Here is a 26,951-nt window from a genome sequence, read left to right on the forward strand (position 1 = left end):
TCTTATGGCGACGATGGGACAGGAAGGGGCTAGGAGGGGGAAGGAAGTGGCCATGGCCTTAATAAAGGTACAGCCCCAGCATTTGCCTGGTGTGAAAATGGGAAACCACGGAAAACCATCTTCAGGGCTGCTGACAGTGGGGTTCGAACCCATTACCTCCCGAATACTGGACATTGGCCGCACTTAGCGACTGCAGCTATCGAGTTCGGTACAATAATTGTTAAATAAGTAAGCATGTCACATGGTATTAGATTCCTGAGCATGATGATATCATTCTTAAGCATATTAGATGTAGATAAATATTATATTATTTAATCATTCATTTTTTTTGCTAGTTGTTTTACGTCGCACCGACACAGATAGGTATTACGGCGACGATGAGACAGGAAAGGGCTAGGAGTGGGAATGAAGCGGCCGTGGCCTTAATTAAGGTACAGCCCCAGCATTTGCCTGATGTGAAAATGGGAAACCACGGAAAACCATTTTCAGGGCTGCCGACAGTGGGGTTCGAACATACTATCTCCCGAATACTGGATACTGGCCGCACTTAACCGACTGCAGCTATCGAGCTCGGTCATTCCTGTTTTAATAGCCTTATATTTAATATAATATTCTAAAGTGGCTTAAAAGTCCAACAACCCTATGTTCATTCTCTGTATTTGGTTAATAAAATAGCTTGTAAAAAGTAAATAAAGAGAAGCAATAAGAAAGTTGTATGAATCATCCTTACCTGTGAGACTGAAGTGTTATTCTACTCACGAGCTCTTTTCCTGGCCACGGAAGCTGCTTTGAACACTTCAACGCTGGCCACATCAGGAACACAATCATGGTCCACTTCTTTAATCAATTCCCGATTTTAAAAATCACTTTTCCGGCACATGGTTTTGCAGCACAAATCCACACTTCCCTTGATTTGTTGTCGCGTTTCTTTATAATGCCAGTTGTGAACTCCATGTTTATCTGCTCCACTGAAATGAAATGTCGTATGGCTTTTAGTGCCGGGAGTGTCCGAGGACAAATTCGGCTCGCCAGATGCAGGTCTTTTGATTTGACGCCTCGTAGGCAACCTGCACGTCATGATGAGGATGATGATGACGACACATACACCCAGCCCCCGTGCCAACGAAATTAATCAATTATGGTTAAAATTTCCGACCCTGTCGGGAATCGAACCCCGGACTCCTATGACCAAAGGCCAGCACGCTAATCATTTAGCCATGGATCTGCTACAACAAAGACACAAACATAAATGACTTGAAAATAGCCCTTAGGTACCTGGTGGTAAGGCCATTAACTCTTCAAGGTCGCGTCGTACTACGAGTATTATTAGCCAGTCAAACCTCAGAACTGACAGCTGGGTTTTCCAGAGACATTCGGAACTAGCAGCCCTTCTGCCATTCTTAAATCTCTGGCAGTACGGGGAATCGAACTCAGATTACCAAGGACGGCAGCTAATAGTGTTGACCGTTACACTGCGGAGGTACACTTTCTTCCTCTCACGTCTGAGTATCGTGATCTCATGCCTACTTTACTATTTGACGGTGTCCACCAGCAGTCGCCATTGCCTACAGTCTTCTCCTTTCCGAATTGTCACTCGAAGAGGTGCTGAATTGCGTCTTTGATCGGGTATATCCATCTTCTGGGAGCTCTTTCACGCGGGCCGATACCGTTTACCTTTCATTGAACAACTCGTTTTTCACGCCTATTTTCTCTGCTTAATGCATGTCCAAAAACTGCAGGATTCGCTGTCTAACAAGAGTGGAAGATCGATTCGGGATATCAAGCTCTTCGATTATGGAGGAGTCGGATCTTTTCTCCGTCCAAGGTAGCATCCACCGCCAGCACCACATTTCAGATACGTCGATGCGCGTTTATCTTCTTTTGTTTACAATTTGTTTTGCGTCACACCTACACAGATAGATCTTACGGCGGCGATGGTATAAGAAAGGCCTAGGAGTAGGAAGGAAGCGGCCGTGGCCTTAATTACGGTACAGCCCCAGCATTTTCCTGGTGTGAAAATGGGGAACCACGGAAAACCATCTTCAGGGCTGCCGACACTAGGGCTCGAACCCAATATCTCCCGGATGCAAGCTCACAACTGCGCACCCCTAACCGCACGGCCAACTCGCTCGGTGCTTGTTTTGTCCTTGGCTTTCAATTTAGTGGAGATTAAATTGCATTAATATATATTTAAAATGAAATAGATCCAAGAACAGATCCCTGAAAGACGCCAGCTAGTTTAGTCTTCCATTCTGCGGTCGTCCTGCTTGATGTGCCTCGCTGTTACTATTTTTGAGGATAGGAGTTGAATAGCAGGAGGACCCATACGAAGTCTTTATAGCTGACCTAACTATATGTCCACATTAACTTTGCAAAGCGCACTACTGAACTCTAGAAGGGTAAGTTCGTCCATTGCCCGTCTATTATTATTAGTACTACCGTTGTACGGCTCCATGGCTAAATGGTTAGCGTGCTGGCCTTTGGTCACAGGGGTCTCGGATTCGATTCCCGGCAGGGTCGGGAAATTTAACCTTAATTGGTTAATTTCGCTGGCACGGGGCTGGGTGTATGTGTCGTCTTCATCATCATTTTCATCCTCATCACGACGCGCAGGTCGCCTACGAGCGTCAAATCAAAAGACCTGCATCTGGCGAGCCGAACTTGTCCTCGGACGCTCCCGGCACTAAAAGCCATACGCCATTTCATTTCGGCGGGACTCATTAGCTTACTACTCAGGCGTGAATACGGGGTAGGAACTCATGGGGCGTTTTTCTCAAGCAATTTGTTTTCGGAACTCACGGGAATGTAACTCGTGAGACGGAACCATAATAACAGGCTCCTTTACTTAATGACAGTCACACCGAGTTGGTGCGTTTCCATTATAATAGCAAGGCCACTATACCTAATGGCAGTCACATTTTAGATGGGTAAATTTGTTTATAATGGCAGGCACACTTGCCAACTCCCAAACACAATCAGTTAGGGGAGTTTTGACAAAACTGCATGCTCCTTTGACTTCTGCCAGTCAAATCGACAAGGAAATTGTTAGTTACAATGGTAGTCCCTCCTTACTAATGCTAGTTAAGTGAGCACAGACTTCACACACAAAAGTGTTACATGAACAAAAGACGCGACATAGTAGAATTCATAGTCGTAATGTAGCAAAGTATGTATGTATTCTCTAGTAATAATGCTATTTATTAATTTACCGCAAATTTTACTCTTAATTTGCATAAAAGCAATTAAGTTACTATCATACATTTACAATAAAAATTATAATGAAATTTCATGGATACGATTCATTCACGTACTCTAAAGTTCAAAATGGGAAGTAAGTAGAAATCTAGTTTCTTAAATTTTTCGACAACCTGACGGGGAATCGAACCCAAGTTCCTTTGGATGAACCGAGCATGACTATACCGCTTTCGCCAGGCATCCCCTATTGTTAAGCTGCACACCAGTTAAAATATTAAAGGTTTAATTATAAATTCTTAATTTGTTCCTCTATTAGTTGTACCGAGCAAGTGGCCGTGCCGTTAAGGTCGCCGCACAGCTGTGAGCTTGCATTCGGGAGATAGTGGGTTCAAACCCCACTGTCGGCAGCCCTTAAGATTGCTTTCCGTGGTTTCCCATTTCCACACCAGAAAAACGCTGGGGCTGTAATTTAATTAAGGCCACGACCGAGACCTTCCCACTCCTAGCCCTTTCCTATCTCATCGTCGCCATAAGACCTATCTGTGTCAGTGCGACGTAAAGCAAATTGTAATGTCTATTAGTGAGAGGACTTAATACTTTTAGCGGAAATATGGACTATATTGTTTTTAATGACTAAGAATGTGGAACATATGTGCTAAATTCCAACATATGGAAAAATATGGAAAATAAACACTGCATTTTCAACTCCAAACGTCATGATTCGTAAAGATAATACAAAATATAATTAATTTTAGTTTCCAATATATATAGGCCTATTTACATTGAACTCTATTCCCTGGTAATGAGTTAACTGGTGATGACGGTGGCAGAAGTAAGGAGGAAATAAAATGCAGACTGGCACAAGCAAGCAAGGCCTTTCTTAAGAAAAGATACTGTATTTGCTCACTTCGAACATTGATATAGGAATTAGAAAGATTTTTGAAGACTTTCGCCTGGGGCGTGTCATTGCATTGAAGTGAAACATGAACGATAACTAGCCCAAAAAGAAAGAGAACAGAAGCTTTTGAAATGTGGTGTTACAGAAGAATGTTGAAGGTGAGATGGGTAGATCGACTAACGATTGAAAAGTTTCTGAATTGAATTGGTGAGAGGAGATCGATTTGGCTAAATTTGACCAGAAGAAGGGATAGAATGATCGGACACATCCTGAGACTCCCAGGATGACTGGTCAGTTGTTTTTTGGTAGAAGTGTAGGCGGTAAGAACGGTAGGGGTAGACGTAGGTGTGCTTCTTTTTTCTTTTTTTCTTTTTTGCTACGGGCTCTACGTCGCACCGATACAGATAGGTCTTATGGCGACGATGGGATAGGGAAGGCCTAGGAGTTGGAAGGAAGGGGCCGTGGCCTTAATTAAGGTACAGCCCCAGCATTTGTCTGGTGTGAAAATGGGAAACCACGGAAAACCACCTTCAGGGCTGCCGACAGTGGGATTCGAACCCACTATCTCCCGGATGCAAGCTCACAGCCGCGCGCCTCTACGCGCACGGCCAACTCGCCCGGTACGTAGGTGTGAATATGACAAGCAGATTACAGTTGTAGGCTCTAGTAGTTACGTAGAAATTTAAAAGTTTATCAGAGCATAGGGTAGCGTGGAAAGCTGCATCAAACCAGTTTATGGACTGGTGACCCCCCAAAAAAGTTAAGAATGTAGGCCTACTGTTCACATGATTAGGTACGCCATCTAATCGCAGTTTGCTTTCAGAGACGGATTGTAATTTTTATTGCAATGCATATGATTTTCCTTCCCTCTAAATCACAGTTAATTCCATTAGTTAATTAATTATTCTGTACGTTCAGCTCCGTGGCCGAATGTCCAGCGTAGTCGTCTTCCGTTCAAAGGATTCCGGGTTCGAAAACCATTATCATTATTATTATTATTATTATTATTATTATTATTATTATTATTATTATTATTATTATTATTATTATTATTATTATTATTTACTGGTGGAGCTCGCGTGAGAATGAATAAGAGCAGTTCTGTTACGTGTTGGCCTTGAGACAACTATGACGTTTCGAGTAGTGTATGGAGATAGGAGGGCTTGTTTCGCTGTGCCATAGCTGACGCTTGTCTTTGACCTTGGCTCACATAACACCAGCGCCACGAAAGAGACTGGTGGTCACGCAGTGCGCAGGTTACGGCATGTTGTGTGACGTCACCAGTCCCGTGACCGTGATTCAGCAGGTCGGGCTATTGACCGACTGCTTACAGGATTGAACCCTGTTGCCAAGTCAGACCCCGGCGAGCTTTCGTTTGTTTCTTGGAAGTATTTGGGGGAGGGAGCAACCATTTTAAGACGCACTTTCCATTCTTGAGTGGCGAACAGATGGCATTAAATTGTCAGTAAGCAGGAAAAGGCATTTGTTGTTGGGAGCTTCATAGTTTATGAGTTTTATTTAAATAATGTTTTGAAATGAAGGAAATGTTTCACTTCCTGCTCATGAAACTGGTACTGGCACCTGCTTACTACTATAAAGTAACGCGGTTGGTCAAGCGAAAGGCCCTCTAGTTGTAGTTGTTCAAGAACTGCCCGGCTCCTTGGCTGAATGGTCAGCGTTGAGGCCTTCAGTTCAGAGGATCTCGGGCTCGATTCCAGGCTGGGACAGGGGTTTTTAATCGCGTCTGTTTAATTTCTTTGACTCGCGGACTGAGTATTTGTGTTTGTCCCAATACTTTCCCCTTCATATACACACAACATACCACGCTATCAACCACCAAAAACACGCAATACATCCCTCCAGATAGGGTTGGCGTCAGAAAAGGCATCCGGTCGTAAAACAGGGTCAAATCCATCAGGTGTAGGAAAAGTGATAGAGAAGAAGAAGAATTTCTTTCGGGAAGTGTGGTTAGACTTCAGTCTGAGCAGCTTAGTCTATTTTTTTAAAATTCTTTATTAAGCCTCCATTGTCAGTATTCATCTGACGTCGTAACAAGCTCCTGTTCAGCTTGAAGTAAGTGGCAGAGAAACAATTGTATCACCAAACATACCTAACGGGTTAGCTCAGTACGTTGCGGCACGAGCAGTTTTGCTAGCTCCGTACTCGGGACTTAGATTCCCCCGTCAGCCATCCTCGCAATGGTTTTCCATGGTCTCCCATTTTCAACTCAAGGCAAATACCGGGATGGTACCTTTCTCAAAGCCACGACATTTCCTTCCCATTCCTAGCCCTAACAATGCATACACTCACAGACAACACGCTTGCACAGCGGTACCTGTAGCTAACCCCCCTGGAGTATACCGGGAAAAGAAGCTACAGAACTGGCAAGCCGAGCATGTCCCCGGATACTCCCGGCACTAAAAGACATATGCTAAAAAACAGAAACAAAATAAAAAGCATAATCCGAACGAAAAAGTAAGCGAATTAGTGACACAAGAATGGACGCAAAACGCAAAAATAGGCCTACTGGAAAACCTAACAAAGATGTACAAAGAAAAACGACAATTTTGAAGATAATATTTATTTACGGTATATTTTATTGTTCGGCTTGTATTCAAAACTTAACTAAATTTTCTGTGCTTGTTTCAGGTTAGTTGCAAGTGCAAATTTGTATGTCAATCCATCACCCTCCATGTTTTCACAAAAATGTGGTTTCTTGGTAATTATATTGAAGATTTTTTAAATTAGGCTGATATGTAATGGAGTAAACAGAAGGTTTGGCTCATAACTTTGCATGACAGCATACCTACAGTTATTTTTTAACCCTTCAAGCCAATTCAAAAGTTGAAATCTACAGAACGACATTTGTAATTGGTTGAAGTACAGAATAGTATAGCGAATTGGAAAGCTCTCGTAGCGTATGGTCTTTAAGGAAGTTTTAACAACGGAGTTTCTTTTTCTAAACTTGTAAAGTCAAAGTTTTTACAAAGAAATTGACGAAAATACAAAATTTGAAAATTCGAATGTTAACATGAATTGATACTATTATGAAAAGTTTTCAGCTAGTGCAAGTTGATTTTGATTCAAATAAGAATTGTTTTCTCTTCTTACCAACTATTATTTTTGAATCCTAAAGCAATAATCAGAAACACAAAATCTTAATTTTAAAACATCTTGGAGCAGTTTCAGTGAAGTCGTTCCCTGTTCCCACCAGACTCCGCTGGGACAGGTATTTGTCCCATACTTTTATTTAGGTTATTATTTCTCGTTTATGACACGGAACTTCTATGCCTGCTATAAAATATACAAGAAGGCATCGTGCTGCATTTTGTTAAAAACTGTGCCAGCATGGAAAGATATTGGCATGAGCATTCGAAGCCAATAGACTCGGGACTTCTGTTTGATGTATTCTTTATTACAAGGCACTTTTTAAAGTTTTTGAGAATTGATGGAAAGAGGGAATAACAATAATTGAAAACAAAAAAGAAAGAAAAGTGGAATGTCAATAAGAAATCAAGTTGTAGGTTTGTTGAATTTTCGTTTTCACTACCAGGGTCTGATTATGGCAATGAAAGGCTATAGACCATTATTAGGTTTTCCCAAAAGAGTATGGGACAAATAATGTTGCCAGTGCAGTGAGCATCAATGCACATTAACTACAGTGCTGCTGTAATATAACAAAGTATTGATGAGTAAAATAAGCAGTGTGTTAAATTTATGAGAAATTCGTTAGACAATGGGACAACAATACTAAAAAGGTATTTAACTGACATACTGCATGTATAATAATAATAATAATAATAATAATAATAATAATAGTGTACAGGTTATACAAATACTGTACTAGTTGCACGTCACGTAACATTACGGTAGGCGTCTGTTTTCAGTTTGTGGGTTGGTCAACTATGGTTTTCAAGGCAATATTTTCATAGTCAGAGGAGAAGATACTAGAAGGCTGTAATTCAAGTTTCCAATGACCTCCAAAACAAATAAAAATACCGTTTCCAAGAAGATAATTCTCGAGCCTTCCGGAAGGGCGAGTCAACCAGTGTTATCGAATCTGGATTTGTTTATTGGTAGCAATGCCGCGCATGCGCACAAGTAGCCTATCTGCAGTGACGCTGCTAACGTCACGTGGGAAGCCTAAAAGACCTTAGAGAAAATATCGATTTGTTTACGTTACACACCCTCGCGCTATGTGGATAGCTACTATTCGTAGTAGGAATTCTGGTTGACAACGACGTGATAAACAAAGCTTCCAGGACGGAGAATATAAAAGTAAGACTGCAGGACTTTTTCTATTATTAACTTAATGAACTGTAGAGCTTGTCCTGTATTTACCAGATATGAGACATATTTTCGTTGTAAACGGAAGAGTTTCGGTTGAATTAAAAGAAATACTTGAAGAATGAACATTAATCCCATAATAAAAGTGTTGTTTGATGTGCTGTGAGATTCACTTCATAGATTGTCGATTATGTTACCTACTGGGGAGTGTCATAGTTTAATATCTTACTTATTACGTAATATAGGGATCTAAACAGTGCATAGATAGCATGTGTAATTACATGTTTGTTTACAAAGTGAGTAGGCTACGACAGCATGAATCAGTGAGTGAAATGTAAAATACACTCGCTACCTTCAGTGATACGCGGGCGAGTTCTTTCTTTACAGCATTTGGGAGAATGTGACCTTCAAAAGAGTAAGGACGTTCATGGCCTGGTAGATGCGTACAGCCATGTTTTAAAAAGCTGCAGAGATGAACTTCAGCGTCAGGTTGAAAGGTTGTAACCAACAATTTTACTTAAATTCAGTTGCTGATTTGTCAATAGCTTGAAATGTCAAACGAACTGAAGAGAAATTATAAAAAGAGAGAAAAATACATACCAGCCACTTTTATCTCCATGTTTAAAACAAAAGTTTTAATGCAAACAGAGTTGAATCTTAATAAATTTAACATTACGTGAAAATAAGGAAATTCGCTAATTTGCAACTATCTTCTGATTATATCTTTTGGAGAATGTTGATTACAGGTACCGCCTTCTAGTTACCGAACTGTGATTAAATAATGTACGGTAGGTGAAGTGCGATAAGCTTACGCGCCTGTCCCTAGACTTAAGACTTAAGTTCTGTACTTATTTTCTACACAAGATATTTCCAGAATTACAGCCATTTATGGTTTCATTAAATGCTTATTGCGCTATCAAAAATTCAGACATATGGCGGATCTGCGTGATGTGAATAATGTTGAACAGTAAACAGCACTTTATGTAAATATTACTTAACAGAACTCATTGATGTCCATCGCATGGATGTTTGATTTTGTTACAATGATTAATGTTATACCCGAGAATACATTTTTTATGAAACTTGTGTTAATAAATAGTTCGAAATTATTTGTAAAGAGATACAGCAATGTTGGTAAAAGTGTTAAACCATTCATGTCAGACTCGTTGGCTGAACGGTCAGCGTACTGGCCTTCGGTTCAGAGGGTTCCGGGTTCGATTCCTGGCCGGGTCGGGGATTAACCTTAATTGGTTAATTCCTACGGCACGGAGGCTGGGAGTATGTGTTGTCTTCATCATCATTTCATCCTCATCACGACGCGCAGGTCGCCTACGGGAGTCAAATAGAAAGACCTGCACCTGGCGAGCCGAACCCGTCCTGGGACATCCCGGCACTAAAAGCCATACGACATTTCTTTTTTTTTTTTCAACTGTTTATGAATCCGAACCCTCAGACTTTCCTAACAAAGAAAGATCTGTCGTTGGGATCGACTGCCTTTGTGGCATTAGTTCACAGCGTAAGCTGAACCAACAACATGGTAATACGAAATAAATTACAGTGAACATAATTGATCTTGTAAAAGGAGGTGATCCTGGAATTTTAACTTTCTAGGAATTTCTTTCTCTTTCTGATTACTCGATACCGGATGTTAGGCAAATTGCCTATGCTTTATTTGTACAAATATAGTTCAAAATATGATTTCATATCATTTCAGAGTCTTAGGGTTGTATACGTCGAAGATAGTTTTGTCCCTTTCAATACTTAACGCCTGTAAATGCTTATTTGTCTCTCCTTTGACGAAATTAACGTTGGATTTTTAAAATCTGAAAATTGATTTTTTAATTTTCATAAATACGCAACACATCCTCTCTGGTGAAATGGGACTGCCCTGTTATAGATGGTCGGGTTGTATCGTTGCTATTCGAAGGGATGGTCAGGTGGTGTGCGTGACCTGCAGATTGCGATCTCTTAGGGAAAGCGGTACTCGGCAGCTTTTTTTATCTACTTACTGCTAGAAAGAACGTGGGGAGTTTAAAATGTATGTTATTAAAAATGTTGGAAAATGGAGGTGACTGTGTTTCCCCATGCCCCTTAATAAAGGATAGCAGTAAAATGCCAACCTTTTCTCTCAGCTCTTATCAGTTCTCTTTCGTCATCTACTGAAAGCTGGTATTTCTACAAGCAGTACGGGTGTTCAGTAGTTTCTTCTCGATATTTATATCTGCGTAAATACTTGGCAACATTTAAAACCAAAGTAAATAAATTCGTTAAATAATTCAGTGGAGGTGTGTTTTTAACTGACAGGTAAATCCTATTCTGTAAAGTATGTGAAACGTCAGTGAACTGTGCGGAAAGTGGCATATTTAACGGCAGGTAGAAACGCGAAATACAAATCTGCTCTGTGTAGAAAAAAATATTTGTAGTGCCTATGAAAGTGCGTATTTTTCAATTTTTAGTGCCTAATGTCCGGTCTCTATTCATTACCATGATGTGGGTGCTCATAAAAGTTTACCTTAACACGCATGAATCAAATTATGAAATAACAAAAACAAATGGTCTTCAAACATATTTCCTTCTATTCTCTCACAACAATTTACTAGAAAAACATCTCATGATGTGCATTTCTATTTCTGAAAAAAGAAGGAAAATAAGTGCTGCATAGTGCCATAAGGGACTAAAATGCATGGTTGTTATATGGGACAAGCAATGATATTATCTGTGCAGTGTCTTCTTTGTCGTATATATGTGAAACTAAGATGACCTGAGCAAATGCTTTGGCTGCTGAGTATGTTTCGTTGGTGTGGATTTTAGGAACTGTGAACTACTTGACCATCAGTCCGTGCACTTGTACGGGCTTTATCTGAATATTTTATGTTACTCTGTAGCAGTGGCGGCGCGTGGATAAAACCTGATAAAACACCTGGAGGTTGACTGCTTTGTAAAATAACGTGTTCAAATATACCGGTATTGTTACTTGATGTAAAATGCTTGATTAGCAACGAATTCCCTTTGAAGGCACACATACAGTAGCTGCATCTGGAAGAAGTTATCCAGTTTGGTTTCACGTTGAAGACGTTGCTGGCATAGGAATTACCCGCTTCAAGAAAGTGTTAGGTAGACTACTGTTAACTGTGTTTATTGCGCATATTGATGTTGATATTGATCATAAAACACTGAAAGTGTACTTTAATTACATAAACTTTAGACCACTGATGCTACACATCGTAGTCTTAGTTATCAAAATATTCTGGTTCATTTCTGTTTATTATACTAGAAACGCAAAATCGTGAAATTAAAATCTCTTCAAAACCTACCACATACCGCAAGTTTCAACGGCGCGCTCTGCGACATTGCTTCGGCTGATTTCGGAGCTGTTCGATCTAGCTCAAGTTTGTCGCAGCGACAACATGGCTGTTCTCGGCTTCACTTCTTGCTTCCCATAACCCCGCGCTCACAAACCTCTCTCCCCCGCCCCCTTCCCTTCATCCCGTTACGTTCGATGACCCCGCGCCATCTCTAGAAATGTGACCTCTTCTCTCGTTCCGGAGCGTAGCCGAGCATTGATGTCAAAGTTTTCGCTACGGGCGCGAATATACAGAGCTAAGTAAAGGAATGAATAAGTCCTTGATAAACCATTTTACTAAGAGTTATCTATGTCTACGGGGTTCTAGAACCACTGAACATACAGAATGCGCAGGGGCGCAACGAATGCGGTATGGACCCGCCTGCCAAAATTAAAATTCGGGCCCCCTCAGATAAAATGTAAGAACCTATGAATAACTAATACACATTTAATTACAGCAGGTAGACGTAATGCAGTATATTGTCAAGTTATAAAAACAAAGGGAGTATTCGTTATTGTAAAATTATTAAAAATAATGTTTAATAGGTTTTTGTCCGACTTGTTGGCTGAATGGTCAGCGTTGTGGCCTTCGGTTCAGAGGGTCCCAGGTTCGATTCCCGGCCGGGTCGGGGATTTTAATCGCTTCTGATTAATTCTTCTGGCTCGAGGACTGGGGGGGTATGTGTCCGTCCCAACACACTCCTCGTCATATTCAGACAACATACCACACTACCAACCACCACAGAAACACGCAATAGTGAGTACATCCCTCCATCAGGGTTGGCGTGAGGAAGGGCATCCGGCCGTAAAACAGGGCCGAATCCACATGTGCGACGCAGTTCGCACCCGCGACTCCACAGATGTGGGAAAAGCGGTAGGAAAAGAAGAAGAATGTTTAATAGGTTTTATTCGACTGACTCCGTGGTTGAACTGCCAACCATGCACCACTTAGTTGTTCGTACTTAACTTTAATTTGTTTCGTTTTTCAGAAACTACAGAACTATAGGTCTGTTCTGTAACCGATACCGAGGTCTCGAGTACAACACAACAATATACGAAAAAAATTAAACAAAAAACTGTTCAAATAAAGTTTAAAAAAATATCAAATCGCACTACTGAGAAGCCTAGTCTATTATTGACTTCGCGCAAAAAGGGCTCGTTCGAAACTGACTTGTGAGTTGACTGAAGCTTCTACACCAACTTCTTATTGGCATTATACATTGTTGTCGAATAAACGTGTGACAAAAGTTCAGTAAGATTTGTGCATGACACGATCTCAGGTGAACTACACATCTACGAAGTACAGTATAATTGTCCAGCTAAAATTATATTTTAGTATCAATTTTCATTGCTGTAATTATTTTTCAATAATTTGGTGCTGATCTTTTGTGTGGAACGTGTCGTGGTGATGTGAGAAACGGCAAGGGCAAGTAATTCCTCTACACAATAATTGTAGAAAATGAAATAAAAAACCTATTTCGACTGATTCTACAAAATCGCACTGATCATTTCCGTGCAGAGTGACATTATTAGGCTAGATGCATGTGTGTTTGTTTTGGAGGGAGGGGTCTGCGGGGCCCCTTAAAGACCCTTGCAGGCCCTAACGTTACGTCGCGTCTGCTCCATCGTCTGTTCTAAATATTTTGGGAGATAATATTGAAGTAGGTGCGAGATCAAAGTAGGTAATGTACAGATTTAAAATATGAGTTGGATTGTCACGTTCAGAATGTTGCAGTCATTTCTGGTATTCGGAGTTCGGACCACTAGAAACGACAGTTTCCTAACCAAGCATACTACACCAGCATATGCTATACTTAACTTTGGGAATTCCTCTATAACCTACAAATATTTTGCGTATTATCATTCGATTTCCTTTCCGTAGAAATAACCTGTTTTCTGTTGTTTAAAAAAAAACATTTGTAGATAACGTAGAGTCTTGGAAATCATCTTGTGGAGTGGGCATTGGGAGGGGAGCGTATAATTATAGTATAGATTTTCTCTGCATCTCCTCTTGTCCGAGTCGTAAATAATTCTACACCAAGTTTATGCATTCAGTGATCTAGAGCTCAGTTTATGATAAATCACTTTAATTTCTTCTTTCATTTTAGTATTTGAGGTTATAGGATGATGACAAAAGTAATTTATAAGTTACACTGTGTACTGAAAATTCTTGAAAGTTGATAACGACAGTGAGCGGTAAAGCAGACTGTATAGATCGTCATTTCCGCTTTACATTTGGAAATAAGTTCTCAACTATTCATGACCACAACATCTAGCTACAATGGATCATAAAATCATATTGTACTTCTAATTACTCTATATAGTAAATTTGATTTTACTGGGAGTGGTACTGTAATATAAAGAGGTATACAGCTCCGGTCTAGCAGAAAAGGAATTTACATACTAGTTGCATGAATAAAGTTCTTCCTTCAGAGTGTGTGGGCTTACACTCAGTATTGAAGGGTAGCCTATATTGTGATGTGATTATACAATTCCTTGTCATATATTCTCATATTCTTGCCCACATTTATAGCATTTCATGGGCTCTTTGATTGAGTAAACTCTGGTTAATCTAAGACATTTGATTACTTCCTTTAGAATACTCAGTCGAATGGCATATCTAAACCTAGACGGTGGCGATCTGCTCGGTGCCCCGAGCTAGGCCAGAGTACCACTGATCACATTGATCAGGCATCCTCAGCCCGGTTTACTTGTGAAAGGGTGGCTAGTTCCTTTCCACTCCCCTTCATGCCAATATCACATGCCCATGGCCAGTGTTGCTTTATACGGAGATCTCACGGAATTGGTGGTTCAGAATGACTACGCCGTTGGTGTTTAAACACTAGCACTCAAAATGAAGGATAGTTACTTGTGCTGCCTCCAATGTTTAACAAAATCTGACCAAATTATTACTAATGTGTATTCTCCAAATGGTTATATATTTACTTTACATAGATTCTTAAGAAATGTTTTTATAGTTAACTGACACAACGATCTAGAGCCAAGTGCACTTGTAGCTTAGTGCATGAGCGTAGCCAGGATTGACCGATTCCCCCACCCCCACACCCCATCATATAGTTACAAAATGGTGATAGGACATAATGAAGGTGCGCGCATGCATGAGTGTCAATTATGACACTGATACAAGTGAAGTATGGTGATATTCAGATTGCAGTACCGGTAAAACATCATATATTAAAATACAGAACAAGAACAATATGATCAAGGACAACAGTTTTACAGTGAATGGTATGTTCATATTACAATCTAAAACCAACTTACGAGGCTTCTTAGAAAATAAATTCAAGAGATCCATTGGTTTTACAGTTATGTCTCCGAATGTTCATAAGAGCCAACCCATTGAGTCGACTTGCACGTGTGTCAGTTTTATTCTTCAAAAATTCCATGGGGGAGGTTTCTAACCTCCACTACCCCCCCCCCCCCCCTTGGCTATGCCTTTGGCTTAGTGAAGCTGCCCAAAGAAGAAGAAGTCACCTTGTCTCATGGCTAGGAGTGGTCATTTTTAGTGTTTTGAATGATTTTTTTTTAGCATTTTCAAGAAAGAGAATGTGAGTTTATACCCGTAAAATTATGTCTTTTGATAACATTAATATGAAATTAAAGTCGCATCGTTAAAGCGTTATTAATAAAATAAAAAGGCATTAAGTACAGTCAAATTGTACATTCTTTTAAACTGATATATGCTAAAGCATAATATAAGGGAAGAAAGGAACAATTTATTGACGCAAAATCAGAATAATAAAAGGAAAGTACCTACAAACTTAGCTTAAATCATGTTTGCGAATCAGTGACACTAATGAAGAAAATCATAGAACATATCTGAACCATTTTGCTCTGTCTTTCGTGTTATCCTATCACTTACAATGAATTTATATTTACTGAATTATCTTTCAGCGTCTGTACTGTTGGTAGGAACGCAAATACTGTATATTGCAGAGTTGCTTGGGTAAATTCTGCAGTGCGTACAAACTCGCCGATTCAAATTTCCAGAAGGAAAATAGGTTTTATTGAAAATAAATACTGCTTAATCGTGCAGCTCGTCTCCATATTACCAAGTCCTCCCAGTCCAAAATTTGCAACATTCTCATAACACTACTATTTTGTAGGAAATTACTCAGAACAAATCGTGCTGCTTTCCTTTGGATCTTTCCCAGTTGTCGAGTCGAGTAATGCTAGTGACGGTCTCATGCCCTGGAATCATACCCTAATATTGGGGTCTTACCAGTGACCTATACGCCCTCTCCACATCTTTACTACAACCTCTAAATACCCTCGTAATCATACGGAGAGATCTGTAATCTTCATCTGTAACTATACTCACTTGTTTTAAATATGCTCCTATTGCATTAGTTGATGTGGAACGACATTTTTCAGCAATAAAAATGCTTTTTTCTTTTGTTTTGAGATAAGAGGTCGAATTTGAACGCGAAGAATATTTGGAAGAGTATTGTGGCAATGTGCAATAATGTACCTAAATTTTGATCTATTCTGTCCGATAGGAGTGTGAGTTGAAACATTTTAGTTTTGAAGAAAAGAGTTGTGCTAGTGCTTAATACATAACAAATGTGCATTATTATGTTCTTATGTAAATATATTATTATATTAATTTAAATTGCTTTTTTAAAATCTGAAGTGCCTATTTTATATATTTTGCCTAAGTATTTTGACAAATCTGAGTGTCTTAACATCCGGGCTCTAGTGAGCACCGTGCGGCGTGTGGTATAATAGATGTTCCGTATAGTACGTACTGTACGCCGAACGATAGACCGCGACCAGCTAGAGGAGTTATTGCAGGTTGACAGTGATGATGATGATGATGATGATGATGATGTTGATTTATGGTCTCAGCTACATGTGCACACAGTCTAATTTTGACCACATTTAGGCTGCCTATACGTCAATTTCGACGTTCCGTTTTACACTACCAGATGGCAGAGTGAACCAGATCACTGTTGAGCGATGTTTGACTAAGTTTTAATTAATTTTGTCGGGTAAACACTAATGTGCCCCCAGAGATCTTTTACATGCCGTTAAATGTTGACGATATAATTTCTCTGTAGAATATAAGTGTGCCCCAGGGGATCTGAACTTTGGAGCGTGGATTGGCGACCACGGGGCCCTTAGCTGAGTCCTGGCATTGCTTCCACTTACTTGTGCCAGGCTCCTCACTTTCAACTATCCTATCCGACCTCCCTTAGTCAACTCTTGTTCTTTTCCGACCCCGACGCTATTAGGTTTGCGAGGGCTAGGGAGTCTTTCTTTTTAACGCCCTTCGTGGCCCTTGTCTTCCTTTAGCTGATATCTTCATTCTTCGAAGTGTCGGATCCCTTCCATTCTTCCCTCTGATTAGTGTTATACAGAGGATGGTTGCCTAGTTGTACTTCCTCTTAAAACAATAATCACCACCACCACCATCTCTGTTGAAATAACGAAGATGTTTTCATATTTCTATTGCTTCACTTACAATCCTAGGACCATTGTGTTTCACTCGAGCTAGTATCTCGGTATCTTTGAACATGACGTGGGCGGGCGAATGGATCTGTCGTTTCTTGATGCGTGTGATACCGATCTTGAGGTCTGTCCAATATAAACTTCACCGCAAGTGCAAGAAATATTTTAGACACCAGAATGTAGTAGTTTCGGTATCCGATCTTTAGTTGGTCCAAGATGTTTCTATATCTTCGCGCATGTTTCAAACACAGTTTTAATATTGTGCTTGCGGAGAATCCTGGGTAAGCAATAAGTTGTTTCTTGAATAGTAGATACGCTGTCCCCCGTACCTTAGCATTAAGCTCATGAAACTTTTTCTGTCTGGTAAACATGGCCCTAGAAATAGCAGTTTTGATATCCAAATTCCTCGGCCAAAGATGCTTCCTGCTCTAGTTGCTAAGGTCGTAATCAGCCCTGCCGGGTCGTAATAATGCCAAGTATTTGTGCAGGATGGTGGTGTGAGTCTGCATGGAGATACCTGTTTGTATAGGTTGACTTCCTATATAGCCTACAGTGTGGCTTAAGGAACCATCGGATATCTTGGAGACCAACACATCTAGGAAGGGTAACTGTCCTTCAACCTCTTCCTCCATAGTGAAGCATAATGAAAGATACTGATAGTTAAGAACTAAAAAATCAAGATTTTTCTTCCCGTCAGACCATATGTCAAAACATCATCAACGTACCCTCAGCAGGAGCTGAAGACACAGAGCAAATTTTTCAAAAAATTGCACGTAATAGTTAGCTATCTCAGGAGATAGAGGTCTACCCATTACACCGACCGTCTGTTAATAATTTTTGCCATCCCACAGGAAGTAGCAGGCGTATAATATCCTTTGTAAATTGCTGCTTGATAAGGAGCATAACCACCTCTGTTGACACTCCTGTGAACGAAGATTGCACAACAAAACTCACCGTAACATCTTCGGGTTGAAGCCGTAACGACTTTAACCTGAATGCGAAATGGGTAGATACGGCAGGTACACCTATCAAATGATGAGACGGCGTTTCTCCAAGAAGTGGCTGAAGCTAACTACCAAGGTATTTGGAGAGGTTGTAAGTAGGAGAATGTATAGCACTTACTATTGGTTTGAGAGCAATATCTTGTCGATTTTCAGAAGACCGTATACGTGTCACACGGAGAGACCCGTTTTCTGCAAACTACCAAGGTATTTGGAGAGGTTGTAAGTAGCAGAATGTATAGCACTTACTATTGGTTTGAGAGCAATATCTTGTCGATTTTCAGAAGACCGTATACGTGTCACCTGGAGAGAACCGTTTTCTGCATCTCTGCCGGAATGGACGACTGTTTTATTAATTTCGTAGTGGCTCTTGAATAACTGGTTGTAGTTACTTTATACGCAGGATCTTACAACAACTTACGCATCTTGTTATCCTAAACCTCTCGGTCTAGGATTACAGTAGCATTACCTTTGTCAAATGGCAAAATAATAATATCTGTTCGGTTAAAGCCTCATTCTCTTCTCTTGTCATATTAGACGAATGGATTGCATGATTTTAACATTCTGACGCATTCCCGTCCTGTTTCCTCTGCCTCATCTTGCGACAAATTGTGTCGTAAAGCCTCCACAGAGGAAGTAATTTCTTCTTTAGGCAATTTCTTATGAGTGACAATGTAATTACGACCCTTAACTAATAGCCTCTTCTGTGGTCATGTTAATGAGGATTTTGACACGTTGACCAAGACTCGATTTGGATTTAAATCCTGTTCTCGCGGCTTTTGTAGTTGACATAACCTATCAAATATCCCTGCCTGTCTTTTTACGATGTGACTGAAGGTACGCTCGTCTTTATCGAAGGAAATACGATCTAAACCATCACTTTATTATTATTATTATTATTATTATTATTATTATTATTATTATTATTCTTTCTTTCTTCGTTATGCCCATTCATAGAGCGCGTTTGAACTTGTTAGTTGGTTTGATGGTTTGTGCCTTCTTATCCTCCCAAAATCTCTTCATGAATGCACTGTGTTGCATCTTGCGTTCTGTCGACCACTTCCTACCAGTTGTCTTTTTTGGTTTCTCCCTAAATTTATGATGGGCTACTTTGGTTCTAAAAGCTCCACGATTTTCCATGATGTCGTCTGTAATATTTATTTCTTGGAGGTCCGCCTTAGTTTCTTCTAGCCATTTTATTTTGACCTTCTTTGAGTTGATTACTTTGAATAATCTTTTAGTTAGTCTGTCGCTGTTCATTCTGTAGATATGGCCATAGAAATTAAGCCGCCTTTTCCGTACGGCTGTTATTATTAACAAATACATCGCAAATGGGAAATATCCCGGTGGCAGTGGTCACTTACAGTAGTGTAATAATAAAGTAAAGTTAACATAATTACCCAACAGCAACAATCAGCCAAACAAACAGGCAAATAACAAGAGTACAACAAGCAATTCCATAAAAAGAAAATATTACAAGAGATACTACTAGTTTAACATTCTAAATCCAGCATCATCATATACAAATTCACACACAACTTTAGTATATCCAGTGCTTAACACTACGGCTTACAATGCTATAGGTTGAGCTTACTACTAGCTTAACATTATAAGGGATTAATAAAGTTAAACCATAATTACACAACAACAACAACAAGAATCCAACAAGCAATTCCATGGAAAGAAAATATGACAAGAAATACTACTAGTTTAACTTTCTAAATTGAGCGTAATTATATACAAATTCGCACACAACTTAAGTATTTCCAGTACTTAACACTACGGCTCACAATACTATAGGTTGAACTTGCTACTAGCTTAACACTACAAGTGATAATAAAGCAAAGTTAAAAACATCACTACCCAACAGCTAGAACAACACTAATACAAAAAGCAATTCCATGAAAAAAAATTACAAGAAATACTACTAGTTCAACATTCTAAATCCAGCATCATCATATACAGTTTCATGCACAACTTATTTCCAGTACTTAACTCTATGGCTTACAAAATAACTTATGTCCTTATTCATAGTGTTACTAAGATACAAATGCAATTAATAGTGTTACTAAGATACAAATGCAAACTCCTGTTTGTTTTGAGACGATATAGCCCAAAAAGAATGTGAGTGCACTTGACCTTCTGTCTTACTTCAGCGAACTCAACAGGGGTGGATTTAAGTGTGTTTTATGTTGTGAAATATATATACTTCTTCACACACATACACTGTTTAACAGCAGCTTGGAACCTGAATTTTTGAAGTTGGAAAATCAGAGGGATGCTGTGATTACTTTAGGGATCAGTTTATGGGGAGCAAAAAAGCAAAGTCACCTCCGTACAGGCCATGAAGGCCCTTGGAGGAGTGGAAGGTAAAGGCTTCCACCATTGTTAACCTCGGCACGTGATGGGGTAGAGTGGTTAGCTGTACGCCCGGCCGCCTTTGCCCCTAGGAATTAACCTGGTACTCATTTTTGGTGTAGGCTGAGTGAACCTCAGGGCCATATGCACTTCCGGAAGTGGAAATCTCGTTTCTTAAATTTTTACGACTTCCTGACGTGGATTCGAGCCCACGTCCTTCCGGGCGAACCGAGCACGCCAGGTAGCCCCTGTTTATGCGGAGCTCTATATGCTGTATGTTTGATTAATGCAGTTGATAAAAATTGTTAAAGTATGAAAGTGTTTGCAGACATACTTGTTTACAACTATTCCAACGTGCTGCATGATAATATTGTGTCCAGGAAAATGTCAAAGAAACTTGAGAACCAGGTACAAAAATAAAAAATAAAAATCCAACCTGAGGACCTTGAAGTTACAGTAAAAAAATGCAAGTTGTTAACTCAGCAGCAAGTAAGGTAAAGAATACATTGATTTATGGTTCTGTAGCATTTGCACACATCTCCCTTGGCTGGAGATGGGTCTAGCCTGATAATCTCCATCCACCTTTAAACCTTAATTTGACTCATTCCAGGAATATTCCAGCCCGCACATCCTCACCGTTTGGCTCTGCTCTGAAATGTTTGACTGTCTCTTTCATACATGCTAAAGTGTTGTTGTTTTTTCCGCATGATGTTACATTTACCATGTTGAATTACCGCCATTGGTATAATATGTTCTTAATCATTTCCTGTTATCCAATAGCAGCAGTCGGGCTACTACGGCCGCCGAGTTTTTTTCTTTGTTACGATCTCAGTATTGGAGTTGGTCTTGGATACTCTACCGCTGATCCTCAGAGGAAGTGATGTACAACATGTGTTCTACACCCACTGCGCGTTAACATACGCAGCAGTGCCGTAGGCAGGGACAAGAAGAGAGGAGAATAGAATTGAAACCAGTAAATGAAATCCCTAAGAAGTGTGGTAAGTCAAGGAGAGGCAGAGTGTAGAATTAAGATATTGGGAAGGAAATTGACAGAAAAGTTGAAAGACAGAACTGAGAAAAATTTACTAAAGTGGTTTGGACATGTAGAGAGAATAGAGGAGGGAATAATACCGAAGCAGATGATAATTTTGAGGGGGAAATTTATTATTTCCAAGTTGCTTTACGTCGCACCGACACAGATAAGTCTTATGGCAACGCTACGACAGGATAGGGGCTAGGAGTGGGAAGGAAGCGGTCGTGGCCTTAATTAAGGTACAGCCCCAGCATTTGCATGGTGTGGAAATGGGAAACCACGGAAAACCATCTTCAGGACTGCCGAGAGTGGGGTTCGAACTCACTATCTCCCAAAATCCGGATACTAACCGCAATTAAGCGAATGCAGCTATCGAGCTCGGTTTGAGGAGGAAAGAGGTAGAGAGAGACCCAGAGCACTCGTCATGCAATCATCTGGTTTTAAAATCTCGTAAGAACCTAACACATTACCAACAGGTTGAATTTGTAAATAAGAATTTACCTTTGATATATAAAAAGTGAGTGTGGGATGTATCACCGACCTTAATCTTAGAACTGCGTTATGTATAGCAACACTTGGAGAAGAGGAGTGTACTACCAACCACCACACAAACACGCAATAGTGATTACATCCCTCCATATAGGGTTTGCGTCAGGAAGGGCATCCGGCCGTGAAATAGGGCCAAATCCACATGTGCGATACAGTTCGCACCTGCGACTCCACAGGTGTGGGGAAAGCGGTAGAAGAAGAAAAAAGGAGAAAAGTTCACTGTCCGACTCATTGGCTAAATGGTCACGTTGAGGCCTTCGGTTCAAAGGGTTCCGAGTTCGATTCCCGACCGGGTCGGGGATTTTAAAACCGTTTGGGTGTTTGTGTTTGTTCGAACACTTTCCTCTTCATATTCAGACAACACACTAAACTACCACCCACCACACAAACACAAAACCGTCTTAACCATACACCAGCCCTCCTGCCATTCTTAAATCTCTGGCAGTACGGGGAATCGAACTCAGATTACCAAGGACGGCAGCTAATAGTGTTGACCGTTACACTGCGGAGGTAGACTTTCTTCCTCTCACGTCTGAGTATCGTGATCTCATGCTTACTTTACTATTTGACGGTGTCCACCAGCAGTCGCCATTGCCTACGGTCTTCTCCTTTCCGAATTGTCACTCGAAGAGGTGCTGAATTGCGTCTTTGATCGGGTATATCCATCTTCCTTGGATCTCTTCCACGCGGCCCGATACCGTTTACCTTTCATTGAACAACTCGTTTTTCACGCCTATTTTCTCTGCTTAGTGCATGTCCAAAAACTGCAGGATTCGCTGTCTAACAAGAGTGGAAGATCGATTCGGGATATCAAACTCTTCGATTATGGAGAGTCAGATCTTTCCTCCGTCCAAGGTAGCATCCACCGCCAGCACCACATTTCAGATACGTCGATGCGCGTTTTATCTTCTTTTGTTTACAATTTGTTTTGCATCGCACCGATACAGATAGATCTTATGGCGGCGATGGTATAGGAAAAGCCTAGGAGTGGGAAGGAAGCGGCCGAGGCCTTAATTACGATACAGCCCCAGCATTTGCTTGGTGTGAAAATGGGAAACCACGGAAAACCATCTTCAGGGCTGCCGATAGTAGGGCTCGGGCCCACTATCTCCCGGATGCAAGCTCACAACTCCGCACCCCTAACCGCACGGCCAACTAGCTCGGTGCTTGTTTTGTCCTTGGCCTTCAATTTAGTGGATTTTAAATTGAATTAATATAAATTTAAAATGAAATAGATCCAAGAACAGATCCCTGAAAGACGCCAGCTAGTTTAGTCTTCCATTCTGCGGTCGTCCTGCTTGAATGTACCTCGCTATCACTATTTTTCAGGATAGAAGTTGAATAGCAGGAGGACCCATACGAAGTCTTTATAGCTGACCTAACTATATGTCCACATTAACTTGGTCAAACGCACTACTGAAATCTTGAAGAGTAAGTTCGTCCATTGCCCGTCTACTGTTATTAGTGCTACTGTTGTCATATGTCCTTTCTTGAAACCAGATTGCAGGGGGTCGAGCACAGACTATTCTTCGAAATATTTAACAGTTTTTGTGGATTATCTTTTTTCAGGGCCTCAGAAATTGCTGTGTGAATGCAGACAGGTTGGTAGTCACATTCATTGTTTGCTGGATTTTTTGGGGGTTGGGAGGGGGGGGGGGAGACTGGAACAATAAGGGCATTTTCTACTTGGCTGGGATATTGCCTAAAGTAAGATAAGCATTTTTGAATAAATTCATAATAATTGGCAATATTATATCAATTATGTACGTAACGAATAAGATGGGAATGCCATTGGTTCTTGCTGCATGAAATTTAATAGATAAAATGTCACTTCTTTTAAATTCAAATAAAAGACGGGCTGTAGATAGTTGCTTTTGTATCCTGTAGTATTTGTGTTTTGTACTGTCTGTGATTCAGGAGTGAAACGTTACGCGGAGAAACATCGTTCATCAAGGGATACGGCACCTCGGGATTAGCATGCTTCACAAGTAATTTGTCGGTGCTTATATTCTGTTCTTTTATTTTCCTTTTCTGCATATTTCTTATCATTACAAAATAATTTCGTTATCTTTCCCGGTGTGATTCATACTTTGTTTAGTAGTTTTGTTAATCTTGATAAATACTGTTGCTGTAACGTGTCCTTTCTTAAAACCAGATTTCAGAGGTTCCAGCAAATAATATTCTACAAATAGTTAACAAAATGTATGATTCTTTCTCTTTCTTTCTTTCTTTCTTTCTTTCTTTCTTTCTTTCTTTCTTTCTTTCACATTTTATATTCACCTTCAGGCTATTTGACTCTAAGTTAGTCTGTCTTCCCACTTGACTTACTTGACTTAATTCCTATTACTCTTTGGTGGAATATAGGGCACATACAAGAGCTCTCCATCTGACTTGATTTGCTGCCACAGTTTTGATGTTCTTCCAGGACTTCCCAACTGACGCCGCCTCCGCTTCCACTGTTCGACGCCTTGTTATCCTTGGTCTCCTTCTAGCCCCTTGTGGGTTCCATTCAAGGGCCTGTTTTGGAATGCTGTCAGGACCTTTACGCAGTGTGTGACCTATCCATTTCCATTTACGTTCTTTTATCTGGATTTCAGCCTTGGGTTGTTGGGTACGCTCCCACAATTCCTGGTTTGATATAATATCTGGCTATCGCACTCCTAGAATTGTTCTCAATCATCTGTTAATGTAAGTCTGGACCTTGCGTATTATCTCTCCAGTCATCTTCCACGTCTCACACCCGTAGAAGAGCACTGATTTCACATTTGTCTCAAAGATCCTCAGTTTAGTCTTTGTTCTCAATTCTCTGGACTTCCACACCGGCCAGAGCTGGGCAGAGGCCTCTCTGGCCTTGTTTACCCTATTTTGGACATCTTCATTTGCCACTCCCCTTCTAGAAATAATACTTCCTAGGTAACATAAGTTGTCAACTCGCTCTATCTCGTTCTCTAATACCAGTGGATTCGTATTTTTGGCATTGATCCTTAGCTCCTTTGTCTTGGCAATGTGTCTAAATGAGTGAGATAATAGACATAATCATCCGCAAAGACCAAATCTGCCAGACGATTCGTCATCCCCCATTATATTCCCCTCTGCTTCCCTTCAATCACTTTTCTCATGACCTGATCTAATGTCAACAAGAACAGCAAAGGTAAGAGCAGGCACCCTTGTCTCGCTCCCGACTCTATCTGAAATGTCTCATCATGTTCCACTTGGCAAGTGTATAACATTTTTACCATGTTGATGATTTTCGTTGGAACCCCATGCCCCTGCATAGCTCTCGTAATTGCTTGGCGCTGTACACTATCAGAAGCTCTTTCAAAGTCAACGAATGTCAAGTACAGTGAAGACTGATATTCCATGGATTGTTCTACTATAATTCGTAAGCTATTTATTTGAACTATACAGGATCGGTGTTCTCTAAAATTTGCCTGCTCTTTCCTGATTTCGTTCTCCAATGGTTCTCTCAATCGGTTCAGTATGATTCCTCGCCAGTTGGTGGAACAAGTTACATCCCCCTTCTTTGGTAGTTTTATCAAAATGCCCTTCTTCCAATCCTGTGGGAGTGTCTCCATCTTCCATATGTCTTTGAACAATGACATAAGCATCTCAGCTGTCAACTCATCTACATTCAACACATCCGTCACAATATTATCCACTCCAGGTGCTTTGCCTGTCTTGCAGATTTTCAGTGACTTTATGATCTCACTCTTCGTCGGCAGGTTGATATTCACTCCCAATTCCGGAACCTCTCGATAGTCTTCCTCTCCTTGATCCTCCTGTATCATGATTTTGTTTAGCACTTCTCTGAAATGCTCTTTCCATCTGGTCATTTGTTTTTTACTATTCGTAAGCTTCTTACATTCCTTGGATTTTATCGGTCTGCGCTGATTGAATTTCTTTTGAGACAGCTGTTTTGTAATGTTGTAAAGCTGTTTTGAGTCTCCTTTAAGTGCTGCCTCCGCGCCAACTCTGCTAGGCTATTTACCTGATTTCCTCTATCATTTCTTGCTGCTTTCTTTATTTATCGGTTCAGTTCACTGAACTGTTCTATCAAGCTTCTTTTCTTTCTTTCATCTTTGCATTGATTTAGCTTTGTTTTGATCTCTATTCTGTCTTCTTCTAGGTATTGTCTGATATCCATTCCTTTCTCCTATTTTGCTTGAATCCTAATATCTCCTCACTTGTATTCAGGAAGGCTGATTTTATCCTTTCCCATTTTCCATTCACTCTCTTTACATTTGGGCCTCCTCCTGCGTTATCTAGATCAAGTGAACTGTGACTATGCTCCAGCTTGATTACAAAATCCTTTTTAACTTCAGCAGCTTTCAATTTTTCGACAATGAATTTTCTCTTTCCACTTCGTTTATTCCTCCGTTTTTCTGCAGCAATCTTCAGTTTAACTTCAGCTATTACCAGGCGGTGGTCACTTCCACAATCTGCGCCTCTTTTGTTCCGAGTGTCTAAGAGCGATCGTCTCCACATCTGGCTGATTGCAAAGTGATCAATTTGATTTTGTGTTCTCCCATCTGGCGAAACCCATGTTACTTTGTGATATGTCCTGTGAGGAAAAATTGATCCTCCAATCACCAAATGGTTATTTAGGCAGAATTCAACAAAGCGCTCTCCATTGTCATTCTGGACTCCCACTCCGCGTTTCCCTAGAACTCTTTCCACCCCGTTATTGTTATTCCCAATCTTGGCGTTCAAATCACCCGTTAGCATTTTGATCTCCGTAATCTTTGTCAGGACACTTTCAAGTTGTCCATAAAATTGGTCCTTCTCTTCTGGCTCTGCTGTTTCTGTTGGTGCATA

General features: G+C 40.4%; 1 protein-coding gene across 1 annotated transcript in view; it reads left to right on the forward strand.

The window, feature by feature from the left end:
- The first annotated feature begins 8,317 nt into the window (after positions 1-8,317).
- LOC136858395 (uncharacterized) overlaps positions 8,318-26,951 on the forward strand; it is a 161,585-nt gene continuing 142,951 nt past the window's right edge. The window contains exon 1 of the mRNA XM_067137905.2: positions 8,318-8,371. The gene's annotated coding sequence lies outside the window, so the exon portion shown is untranslated. The remainder of the gene's footprint in view (positions 8,372-26,951) is intronic.

The sequence above is a fragment of the Anabrus simplex genome, chromosome 1, assembly GCF_040414725.1.
Source record: "Anabrus simplex isolate iqAnaSimp1 chromosome 1, ASM4041472v1, whole genome shotgun sequence".
Classification (NCBI taxonomy): domain Eukaryota; kingdom Metazoa; phylum Arthropoda; class Insecta; order Orthoptera; family Tettigoniidae; genus Anabrus; species Anabrus simplex.